Raw genomic sequence first — 13060 nt, 5'->3', positions numbered from 1 at the left:
AATTAATTAATTAATTAAAAGATTTTATTTATTTATCCATAAGAGACACACACAGAGAGAGAGGCAGAGTCATAGGCAGAGGGAGAAGCAGGCTCCCTATGGAGATCCTGATGAGAGACTTGATCCCCAGACCCTGGGATCACGCCCTGAGCCGAAGGCAGATGCCCAACCACTGAGCCACCCAGGTGCACTCTATTTTATTTATTTAAAAAAATGTTGAATTTAAGTCTTGTTAGCTAACATACAGTGCAACATTGGTTTCTGGAGTAGAATTCCGTGATTCATCCCTTACATACAACACCCAGTGCTCATCACAAGGGAGCCCTGCATTTTAAGAGGGGCAGAGTCGGCTTGGGCTGCCATAACAAACTAGCACAGACTGGAGGGCTTAGACAACACACATTTATTTCTCACAGTCCTGGAGTCTCTGAAATCCTAGATCAAGGTTAAGTTGCTGGTGAGGGTCTTCTTCCTGGCTTGTCACCTTTTCATTGTGTCCTCCTGGGGCTGAGAAAGAGTAAATTCTCTGGTGTCTCCTTTACAAGGAGATAAGCAGGGCTCCACCCTGAACCTCGTTTAACCTTAATTATTCTCTTATTCCAAATGCAGCCCCATGGGGGTTAGAGCTTCACCATATGAATCCTGCGGGGGTAGGGGGGACAAAATTCAGCCCGTAGCAGGACAGAATCAGCAATGGTGGCATTTCAGGCATCTGCAAAGGAGAGTTTGTACATGGGTTAAAGTCTTGGAGTCTACTGGACAGTTTCCTTCTCTGACCACCACCTCCCCAACCAGGGTGCCTCAGTTTCTTCATCTGTAAAGTGAGACTATACACCTTTCTCGTAGCCTTACTATGAGAACATAATAAGAAAATATACCAGAAATGCTTAGCACAGGGCCTGGCACATAGGAGCTGTTGATATTATTGGCTGGATACAGTCTATTTCTCACCACTTGCACGTGGGCAGGTCTCAGGACTTGCTTTCACCGACAAAATGAGGTAGAAATGACAGGGTGTGAATTTTAGAGTCTGCACCCAAGAGGCATTACAGCTATCACCATGATGCTCTTGGAACTCTGACCACCTCCCCCCCATGTGAATAAGCCTGTTGCAGGAGGAGAATCAGGCCGAGAGCGAGGTGTCCCATTCCAGACACATGAGTTCCATTATTCTGGACTATCTAGTTGCCAGATGAACACAGATAAATCCAGAAAATATCAGCCTGGCTGGCCCAGACCAGAAAAATCACGCAGCTGACCCACAGATGTGTGAGCTAAATAAAATGGCTATGGTTTTAAGCCACATTTGAAGTGTGTGTGTGTGTGCGTGTGTGTGTGTACACCCGATAAAATAAAATTTAAGCACTAGTGCTATCTGCCTATCTGGGCGAAGCGTGGGTGGGTGTGTATTCGGTGGATAGCAACAGATCTTGGCAGGTATTTGGGCTTTTGTCTTTACGGTCAAAGGGGACCAATGACATCTGAGCTGAGTTGAAGTGTACAAACGGATTGTTCTATCACCTTGGGTTTTTGTTTTGTTTTCTTTTCCTTCTCATGTTTAATTATACCAGCATGTGTGATTGTCTGTGTAGAATCAATCAGAGTCAAGCTGGGGCCTCCGAGGGGACCCTCTCTGCCGGTCCCCCTCCCAAAGCTTCCACGATTTCCGCCCTGCCTCCGTGCACTATGCCCGTATCTATGGACACGTGGAGACCCGGGTGCAGGGCTTTCTACCTTCTGCGTGGGACTATATCACGCTTGTTCTTCTCCACCTTGCTCTTTCACCCACTAATCCCATCCTGGAGAACCTTCACTTCAGGGCAGCTGAATCTCCTTCCTCCTTTTATTTATTTTTTATTATATTTTTAATGATTTCTTTACTTATTTTAGAGACCGTGAATGGCAGGGCAGAGGGAGAGGGAGAGAATCTTCAAGTAGACTCCACGTTGAGCGCAGAGCTGGATGCAGGGCTCCATCCCACCACCCTGAGATCGTGACCTGAGCCAAAACCAAGAATTGGTCGCTCAACTGCACCCCCCCCCCCCAGGCTTCTCTCATCCCTCCTTTTATTTTAAGATTTTATTTATTTATTCATGAGAGTCACAGAGAGAGAGAGAGAGAGAGAGAGAGAGGCAGAGACACAGGCAGAGGGAGAAGCAGGCTCCATGCAGGGAGCCCAACGTGGGACTCGATCCTGGGTCTCCAGGATCATGCCCTGGGCTGAAGGCAGCGCTAAGCCGCTGAGCCACCCGGGCTGCCCTCATCCCTCCTTTTAATGTGACTTCGTATTCCATGAGTCGATAGACATCATTTCCAGTTTATTGCTATTTCAAATGATGCCATCATTAAAATGTCTGTGCACGTTTCCTGGGCATAATCGAAGAGATTTTCCTAGATATGTACCTCGAGGTGGAAGTTCTGGGTGATAGAGCTGGACACATCTTTAAAAGCTTTACAACTCTTTCAAATCTGCCCTCAAAGGAGACTGATTATTCTTGCATCCCATTTCCCTGTACCGTTTTCAGTCTATGATACTATGTCTAATCTTTGATTATTGACCCCTTGTGGCCACGTCTCCCGGGTTGGGAGGAAGCCTTGGGGAATCTCCTCGTCAGCAAAAGTGGACCAGTCTGGATTTTCTCTTCCTCATACCTACAGCTGTGTGAGCTTGTTTATTTGCTTATTGTCCATCTTCCTGTCTGGTGAGCAGCACACAGCACACATTCAGGAGGTCTTTGCAGAGGGAACTCTGAAGGAGGGTGGATGTGACATTGTCATCTCGGTCTGAACGGCATCTGCTCAGGCCCAGCTGCCCCCCCATGTGTGCACAGTCACAGCCACAAGGGGGGCCCTGGCAGCCCTGCTGAGAGCTCCTGAGAAGGCTCCCCTGTGCATGGGACAATGGAAACAGGGACTTTGCAGCCCATGGTCATTGCCGTGGACCCCGGCATTAATGTACTTGCAGACTGGGGGAGCAGCAGGGTAAGCTGCATTACTTGAGGCAGGGGTATCTAGAGGGTCAAGGCTCATGTGCTCGGGCCTTTGTGAGCACACCCCAGAGCCTTGTCCGGGTCCGGGCTGGGGGCTTCTCGGCTGCTCTGGTTCGTGTCCACACACATTTGGGGCCTCGTGTGAAGCCTCAGTAGAGATAGTTTTTGAGGACGGATCTGTGTCTGGGTGACCTGAAAAACAGGCAGCCTATACCCCTTGAGCTCCTGCGGTGTCTTTAGGAGTTAGTCTCCTGCACCAAATTGACCAAATTGGGCCATTCTCCATCCATACCCATTAAATGACATGCAAGCTGTCATTTACTTGGTGTCACACTGAAGGCTGTGAAGGTGAAGGACTCAGATGTCTTGGGTTCTCCCTCCTTCCCTTCTGTCTCCTACCCTCCCTCTCTCTTTCCTGCCTTCCACCTCTGATCTTCAAAAAATATTTCGGGGCACCTGGGTGGCTCAGTCAGTTAAGCATCTGCCTTCCGGTCAGGTCAAGATCTCAGAGTCTTGGAATCGAGTCCCACGTCAGGCTCCCTGCTCAGCAGTGAGTCTGCTTCTCCCTCTCCCTCTGCCCCTCTTCCTCCCTCACACTTGGTCACTCTTTCTTCTCCTTTAAATAATAAAATAAAAAAATATAAAATCTTAAAAAAATATTTATTGAAAAAAATATTTATTGAATGCCAACTATATGTCAGGCAGTTTGGTGGGTACTGAGGGTTCAAGGTGAATAAAGCAGAAATCTAGTAAGGGAGACACACACACAGAATTGGAAGGTGGGTTAAGGCCTGTGACAGAAATTCACAGAAGGGGTGACAGCAGCAAAGCAGGTTTTGTCACAGACAAGGTGGTCGGGGCCTCTGAACAGGGCGAGCAGTGAAAAACCAGAAGGAAGAGGATTCTGGGCACAGGCTCAGGGTGGGGAGGGCCCCGAGGCCAGCAGAGCCCGCTGCCTTCCCAGGACCCAGAGGAATCGAGGGTATCCCATGTGGGGCTGGGGCCTGGGTGCTGTGGGAGCCACTGTGGGGTGGAGTGGGCCAGATGTCCCAAGTCAGGTGGCCAGCTGTCCTGGTTTGCGGGGTTCTGGGGCCTTCGTCCTTAGAACCCGGGAAGTCCCTGGCTACTGGGGATCCAGCAAAGCCCCAGGGCAGGGAGGGCTGGCGCTGGGCAGGAAAGGGTGGGGACGGGCCAGCGGAGGGAAAGTGTATGGGGTGACTTGGTGCCTGTGTGCTTTGTTTTTGTAGGGAACGAACGGTCTGGCCTGCCGGTCACCGATGACCAATCTGAAAGTAACTCTTGCTTTTCGCCGCTTGCTCTTCTTGAAAACTCTTTCGTAAGCCAAAGCCTGTAAACGATGACTTCATGGCCATCCTGGCCTCCCGTGGTCTGGCGGCTCTGGAAGGGGCCGGGGCGGGGAAGGGGGGAAGGGGGGACACTTATCATCATCTCCACCATCTGGCCGTCTGGGCCTCCCGCCCTTCCTCACATGCTAAGAGGTCACCCCTTATCCCCCCAGGGGCCCCCAGGACGGCAGCTGTCTCTGGGACCTGGAGGGGGGGGGCAGGTGGAGGTAAGGAAGCCCAGTTACCCGGCGCCCCCCCACCCAGAGCTCCGTAAGATGCTCCAGGGAGAGATGTTGTTCAGAGGCCCCGTCTCTGTGAACCCTTAAAGCCACCCTCCTGTGGCTGCTGGGACAGATGGCCTCAAGTGTAGTGGCTCAAAACAGCACAGTTCTGGAACTAGAAGTTCAAAAGCAAGCTCCCTGGGCTGAAGTCAAGGTGTCAGCAGGGCCGGTTCTTTCTAGAAGCTCCGGGGGGAGTAGAACCCTTCCCTCTGCCTTCTCCAGCCCTTAGAGATGCTCACATTCCTTGGCGGGGGTCCCTTCCTGCAACACCCCAACTGCTCACTTCCATCCTTTCCTCTCTTACCACCTGCCCCGACCCTCTGCTTCCTTTTGGGGGAGGCATAAGGACCCCTGTGATGTCCTTGGGCTCGCCTGGACAATTCACGATCCTCTCCCCAGCTCAGGATCTTTAACCTGATCATGCCTGCAGAGTCCCTTTGGCCACAGTCATGGGCCCGAGGGCCGAGGTCCCACATCTCTGAAGGGCCTCCACTCAGCCCGTCTCTGCCCTGCCCCTGTTGCCATTTTACAGGTGAGGAAACTGAGACCCGGGAGAACTTGTGTCTCTTGCCCAAGGTTGGGGCCCGGACTGGAATCAAAACCTGCCGGGGCCCGCACACCAGCTCATTCGGGTCATAGGTACCCTTGTGGGAATTGAGAGGTGCTCTTTCCTCTGGGAAGATGTAACCCATGCCAGGCGCAGAGCTGGACACCAGCCCCCAAAGGCTCCTAGGCCAGACCCCTCTGTGGTGACAATCCATGCAGCCACATGTGGCCCCCAAGCCTGCCTCCACGTCTGTTCCTTCTCAACCCGAGGGCCGATGGGTGGGTTCCCTGGGGGAAAGATGGAAGAGGTGGCAGCAAGGGGATGTGGGGCCGCTTTCCCTGTGCCGGCTGCGCACAGCACTGCCTCCTCCTCAGCTCTGTGATTGTCACAGAGCTAGAGCCGGTCTCATAGCAATAAGCAGGCTGCTAAATCCATCCTCCTCTACCCCTTTCCAGACTGATGTTTTTTGAATCCAGGGTTGCAAACCCAATGCCCAGAGGGGCCAGTGGGTAAGATGGGACTGCAGTCACCCGCTACAAGACAATCTGGAGTTACGGGCAGGCTGCCCTTAAGACACGCCAGGCCAGAGCAGTTGTGCCAACAAGCCCATATACCAAGTCCAAGTATGTAAAAGCTATAAATCAGCTAATGAATTATTGAATAAAATCTATCTTATTCTTCTGTCTCGACAACCACACCTTCACAACAACCGAGAAGGATGTGGATATAGACTTAGATATGGATTTCTTGGACTCTATGACAGTTAATTTTATGTGTCATTGTGGCTAGGCTATGGTGGCCCAGTTGTTTGGGCCGACAGCAGTCTTAGTGTTGCTGTGAAGGTATGTTGTAGATGCAGCTGACAGTCAAATCAGTAGACTTTGAATAAAGCAGATTGCCCTCCGGACTGTGGGTGGGCCTCATCTAAGCAGTTGAAGGCCACAAGGAAAAGGACTAAGGAATCCTCCAGACTGCAGCCTAGAACCCTGCCTGAGTGTCCAGCCTGCTGTCCTGAGGAATTTGGGGTTAAGATCACAACATCCATGCTCTTACCTGCATTCCCAGACCAACAGCCTACCCTGCAGAGTTTAGACTTCTCACATTCCACAATGGCGTGAGGCAATTCCTTGAAATAAATCTTTCTTTCTCTGTGTATGTCCTATTTGTTCCATTTCTCCAGAGAACCCTACCTAATACGAGCTCTGTGGGGTTCTATGCTGGAATATGGTCTCCAGAGAGAGCTGGCTCTGGCTTGGGGCCTGCCTCCATGTTCTATCCCCCATGACCTATGTATCTGAGTTCCCTCTAATGCCCTCTTTCCTATCCTGGAAACAGCTGCCCTACCCAATGGTGGCCCAAAAGTGCAGCCACCAATGGCAGTCAGCTCCCCAAACCTACAAACCTCCTCGGCCTTGAAGAGGACACAGAATTCTGGTGTCCTGAGTAGTGAAATCTGGTCTCGAAGGAAGAAAGAAGGGTCCTTCTGGACACGTACCCCTGGCCTCTTGGGCTCCCCGCTCTACAGGAAGGGGGATGCAGAGGAGGACAGGCAGGTGCCCTTTAAAAAGTGGTGGTGGGGGGGCAAGGACCTATCTTGCTTGGGCCTGACGTGAACAAGTCTACACTTCCTTTCGAATCTGCAGCCAACCTCACCCCCCACCCCTGCAGGCAGGCAGCCGCCCTCCCTGTATGGGTCTTTTCATTTTGTCCAGACTTCCAGATTTTTCTATTGCTGTTGTTCTTGGCAACGAACTGAAATGAGTTCTACAACAGTGTACAGGCTGAAGGGGTTTCTGGATGAGCCGACGACATGTGCCTTATTGACCTGAGTCCTTGGTTCACAGGTGTGATGATTTTGTGAATATTCATGTATGGTATGTGGGTTTTTCTGTCTGCACGTCATCCTCCAACAAGAAGCTTTATTAACACAAAATAGAGCCAGGCCCAGGCGCAGGCCCACGGGAAGAGGTCTGAGGGCTGGGTTGGGGCTGAGGCTCACCAGTCTGGATCCCGCCTTTCATTCTGCGGTGCAGGATCTGGGCCCAAAGGAGGGAGGGGGTTCTGCTCAATTTCCTGTGTGGTTTAGGTGACTCCCTGTTTGGGAACATAATCTCCTGATAAAGATTGGCAAGTCATGGTGCCCTCTGGGGGCAATTTTGGGGAGTGAATTAATGCACGGGGCGGGGGGGGGGGGGGGGGGTGCGGGGGCGGGGGGGACGTGGCGGTTTCCGGGAAAAGCAAGATTTTGAATGGGTTTCCAAGGAGTTGGAAAGTGTCAACATAGGTAGAGCCACACACAGGCACACACGCACTCCTTTCCTGGAGGAGGGGACAGCAGGTGGGGAGGGCTGGAGAGGGAGTCGTGGCTCCTGCCAAACGGCTCCGGGGAAGGAGAATCACATTCCACAAGGGTCATCACATGTTTGCATGTCCACATGAGCAATGACACTATATTTTCATTTTCGTATTCACCAAATAATGCTCCTGCCTCCTGGCCGGAAACAAAGTAAATCTAAGCACACGGGAAGGAGGGGAAGTCTTGAGTGGACGCAAGGACATCTTTGCAAGTGGCTTTATAACAAGCATGCTTTTGCCCTCCTTCCCCACCACCCCCAGTTAATGGACACAAGTTTTTATCACACAGTTTTTAAATACTGAAAATTAAAGCTCTTATAATTCTCTTTACAGCAAATATATAACATCAGTGCTTTGACCATCTTGGGTTAAATGCCCTTTACCATAAAATATATGGTTTTTAAACTTTGCACAAATTGACCTATGAATCCCTTTGACTTTCCTATATATGCAGAACCGAAGAGTGCAGTGAGATTAGCAAATCCTGACTTGGCCTCGGCCCTTAAGCAGCACAGGTTTGAATCTGCAAGGCAGAGGTTTTTTTTTTTTTTCAATAAATACCATCCAGTACTGCAAATGTCCTTTCTCTTCCTTACGATTTATCTTAATAACATTTTCTTCTCTCTAGCTTACTTTGTTGTAAGAATACAGTGTGTAATACGTATGACACACAAAATATGCAAAAAATGGATGGTTTATGTTATCAGTTAGGCTCTGTCAACAGCAGGCTATTAGCAGTTACATTTGGAGGGAGTCAGAAGATAAATGCAGATTTCCAGCTGTGTGTGGGTTGGTGCCCCTAACTCCTGTGTTGTTCAAGGGGCAACTGTATATTGATGATTTATCATCCTTTTTTTTTTTTCTGATGATTTATCATTCCTTGTGGTTTTTAGAAATAGGACATGACCCTGATACACGTCAATTCCTTGGCTTTCACTGGCAGTATATGATGTCGCAGAATAGAGGCTTGGTGAATGTTAGTTCATATCTACAAGGTGGTTCACATCCACAAGTTAAAGATCAGGTTTCAACACTGACTCCTGTAGCAAGCCTCTTTCTGCCTGGGAAGCAGTTACGGTTGTGCTCGGATCGCCTGACAGCTGCTGCGTGTCCCTGCTCTTCAGGGGCCTAGGGATGGACAGGTGACGGCTTCCATCTCAGGATCCACAGTATTGACTCACAGAGCAAGGAAAAGGATGTGGGGCTATGGCTGTGGATGGTCCTTGTGGAGATCCACAAGGACCCCGGGGCCACAGAGAGCCTCCTAAGGCTCAGGCCCTGAACGTGAGGCTGGAGGTCAGCCACTGCTGCAGATCCAAAGCAGCACATCGTACCGCGATGTGACACGAGAGAGCACACTGAAGTCTAGCTTATGAGGACTGATTGCTGGGGGGCAGCTTTGGGTGTCTAATCGATCAGTGGAAGCAGGGGCAGCTTGGGTTGCGGGGTCCAGAAGAACTGAGTTTGAACCGGCTGTGTGACATTGGACGAGTCTCCTAACCTCTCTGAGCTGCAGCTTTCCCATCAGTAAAACGGAGATGAACCTATCTAGCCCTCAGAGCAGTTGGGGTGATTGCTTTAGATGTGATCCCCAGCAGCAGACCTGAGACAAGGTTCACCTGCAAGTGATTTATCCAGGAAGTGCTTCTGGGGATACTGGGAAAAGCTGGAGGGAGGCAGGAAAGGGCGGAGAGCAAAGCCAGGGTAGCCGGTTCAGGCAAAGCCCTGCAGAGGGCAGCCTCAGCCCGATCCTGCAGGGAGCTCGGAAATGCAAGTTCTATCCCATTAGGGGCAAAGGAGGGATGCCTGTCAGTCACTGGTTAAGGGGCTGCCCTGGGGGCGGGCAGGGGGAAGCAAGCTCAGGCCTTTTCAGCAGCTTCCTCCAAGTGGGCCAAGCCCCTTAGCCGGAGGGCAGTTGTCTGGTGTTACAGGTGGGGGCAAAAGCATCCTGAAACGGGGACAAACCCAAGCGTGCATGTGCTGGGAAGGATTCTGGGCAGAGCAGCACAAGGGCAAGACAAGATCAGATTAGAAAATGTATGTCAGGGCGCCTGGGTGGCTTAGTAGGTTAGGGAGGGGCCTGCCTTTGGCTCTGGTCATGATCCCGGCCAGCCGGGGTCCTGGGATTGAGCCCTTCCTCGGGCTCACTGCTTGGTGGGGAGTCTGCTTCTCCCTCTCCCTCTGCCCGCCTCTCCCCCTTGTTTGTGCTCTCTCTCTCTCTCTCTTTCTGCCAAATAAATAAATAAAATCTTAAGAAAAAAAGAAAGAAAATGTATGTCAAAGAACGCTGAAGCTCTAGAGGGCTGTGCACGTGTGGCTTTCTTAGGCTCCCCAGAGCAACAATAATGACCCGGGATTGTTTGGGGCTGCCCCTACCCTCCACAACATTCTACTGATGAGAAAAAAATAGGGAGTGCACTGTCCGATGGGTTGTCATTCTTCGGGGGCCTGATCCAAAGGGATGCTAGGCACATAGGCTGATCCCAGGGTCAGGTCCTGGGTCCTCGGGCTCATTGATGGAAAGTGTGTGCAGTGATCAGAGACCGAAGGGCAAGACCAAGGCTGGGGGTAAGGTATCAAGCCAGAAAAGCTGAGCCTGCAGTCGTCTCAGAGTGCAAACCACTGGGGCTACGGGGAGGTGGGTGGAGCAGAGAGAGACTGAGGTTGTAGCCAGGCAAGGGAGCCCAGGATGGTTGATGTTGAATAGGAGGGGGTCCCTAGCACTTGACCCCTAAAGAGTGGGCCAGCTGTCATGGGGATTAAAGGGCAGAGTGCATTGAGAGAGTGTCAGTGAAGCCTATTACAAGGGGTAGAAACCCAACTCAAACTGGTTCAGACACATGGGGGATTTGTTAGCTCATGTAGCAGAGAATCCCACAGGTGGGCCTTCAGGTGTGGCTTGATCCAGGAGTGTAGTCAGACCCATCAGGAACCAATGTTTCTTTCCACCTCCGGGTTCTGTGTCCTCTGCAGCTTTCTTAGATGGTTCTTCTTGTGGGGGCAAGATGGCAGGTGGCCAATACAGTCACGTCCTCGTCCTCATGATTCTCCATGCAGCAGAGAACCTTCCTGGTGTTCCCTTACAAGCCAAGGGATCGTTCAGCCCCCTGTGTGTGGCCACATGACCATTGCTGACCCGGTCACTGGAGCCAGGCGGGTAAAATGTCACAGCGGGCTGGGCCAGAGCCACGTGCCCACCTTGGGCAGATCACTGTGGTCATGCACCCTGGAGTGAACCGAATACCTGGATGGAGAGGGCGGCTCCCCAAAAGAAGATGGGATGCTATACTAAAAGGAGGGACGGTGGATGCTGGGCGGTCTGTCGGCACACAGCAGTGGAGCCTGACGGCTGGAGGTGCATGATCCCAGGGGCACCTGCCAGAGTCATGCGGGGCTGCCCCCTCCACGTAGGAGCAGGGCCAAGAAGATAATAGGTACCACCAGGGCACACCCCAAGAAGAGCACGCCCCCCTGCTGGTAACAAGGTGCTTTCAGAGGCTTGGTCTCTGGGGAGAGCTGGGGCACATCTCTGAGTGGGACTTCAAGACTGGACGGGGAGTGCCTTGGAGGGTGTGGGGGGGAAGCCAGGCCGTAGGCCCCTGTGTCTGGTTCTGCCCGGAGGCTCAGCGAATGATTGTGAAGTGGATGGATGGATGGATGGATGGATGGATGGATGGTGCTATTTCCCAATGCATTTCTGGGACAAGACCACACTTGACCACAAGAACTGCGTGTGGAACTCTCTTCTCCACCCAGCTCCTCAGGGTGGGGCCGGGGTGGGTGCTGGGCACGACGGTCGGGTGGAGGGTTCGAACTGTCATCTTGGGCTGAGCCACCACCACACCCCTGGGAGCAGGAGTTCTGAGAACTGCAAGCAGCTCTCCTGGCATTTGATGACTCCTTCCGAACCCCCACCCGGAGAGACTTCGCACGGCATCTGGCAGCCAAAGGCCTGTCCCCGGGGTTCCCCAGCCCGTCTGGAAAAGCTCAGGGCTGTCCAAAGAATTCACTGTCTTTCTAGCCAACACCTGACATAAGCCTCTGACCTTCTTTTCTTAAGAACATTTACTAAAGAAAAGGGGTGTGTGTTTGGGGGGGCGCTGCTTACACAGTGAACCCTCCGTCTCTGGGCCACCCACAACCCAGGAGGGCCTTTCTCAACCATCTTAGAGCCATTCCCTCAAAATGTCATTGTGGGGGGAAAATGGGGTCTGTCTCCTGGGCTTTGCAGGAGGGTGGACGTCGTTTGCAGAGCTGCCAGTGAGCGGGCCCAGCGGGCCCCTCCTTTGTATTTGTTCACTCCTGACCCTCCCTGAGCCCCCCAGGCCCACACCTGCCCCTTCTTGCTCCCTCTGTCACTTTTGCACAAAGCCGGGTGTCCCTGCTGACAGTGGTCACCCAGGGCACCCTTGTCATACCTGAACTTCTCCTGCTGGGCCTTGGTCACCATTGCCAGGTTCCTGACATCCCTCCCCAATGGTGCGTCCCTTCCCTCCAGCCCTGCCTGCTTTATTTTTCTCCAAACATTTATCAATAACATCGAAGCATCCACTCGATGTTATTGAAGGAAAACCGTTCCTCTGTGAACGATTCTTCCGACACGGACTGTGTGGGGTGCTCTCCACACTGATGGTTTCTCCAACTCTCGGACACCCCTGGGGGGGCCTGTACTTTCCTTCCCTCCTGACACTAACTACCTGGGGGCTTACGGGCTCAGACCCACCAGACTGCCCCCACATCAGATGGCCCCCGGGGTCCCCACACTTGTGTCCGACTGGTCAGTTGGGGGCCTTCCCACACCACCTTCCTCGGGTTCCATGATTTGCTAGAACAGCTCACAGAACTCAGGGAAACACTGGACCGTGTTTGCCAGTTTGTGATAAAGGATGTCGTGTCACACAGAACATGGCTGAGCAACCAGAGCAAGGCTGAGAGGGTCCTGGTGCAGGTGCATCCAACCCTGCGGAGTTTGGGGTGCACTGCCCCCTGGATGTGGCTGGGTTCCTCCACTTGGTCGTTCTCCCAACCCCCACCCCCCGGTTTAGGGATTTTATGGGGGTTGCTTTGAGCAGGCAGGATGGATGACTTACCTCCAGCCCCTCACCTCCCCGCAGAGAGTGAGGGTGGGGGCCAAAAGTTCCAAGCCTCAGCCATGGGGACCCCACCTGGGGTCACCTGGTTAGGATTAAAGACGCTCCCGTGGCCCAGGAAATTGCAAGAGAGAGGGGCCTTCCCTGTTCCCCAGGCATCTCCGAGCCCAGCCCGGAGTGATAGAGGCAGGTTGCTGTGGGTTGGGAGGGGCCCACACAGGAGCACCCCCTCCCCTGCGGCTGGAGGATCAAAGCTGGGTTGGAAAGAGCTTGCAAGCCAGCGCGGTTGCCATGGTGGTTAATGTTATTTGTGTCCTTTGCAGGAAAGGCCCCCGCTGCCCAGCTTGCATGAATATTCATCGTCCAGCCGTTTCTGCTGCCCTGGCCAGGCCAGCACCCTGCAGGGACCTAAACGAATGGAGGCCTGCCCGAGCCAAATGGAAAATCACCA

Source organism: Canis lupus, chromosome 8 (genome assembly GCF_003254725.2).
Source record: "Canis lupus dingo isolate Sandy chromosome 8, ASM325472v2, whole genome shotgun sequence".
In the NCBI taxonomy this organism is placed as follows: Eukaryota; Metazoa; Chordata; class Mammalia; order Carnivora; family Canidae; genus Canis; species Canis lupus.
This window is presented reverse-complemented; position numbering follows the sequence as displayed.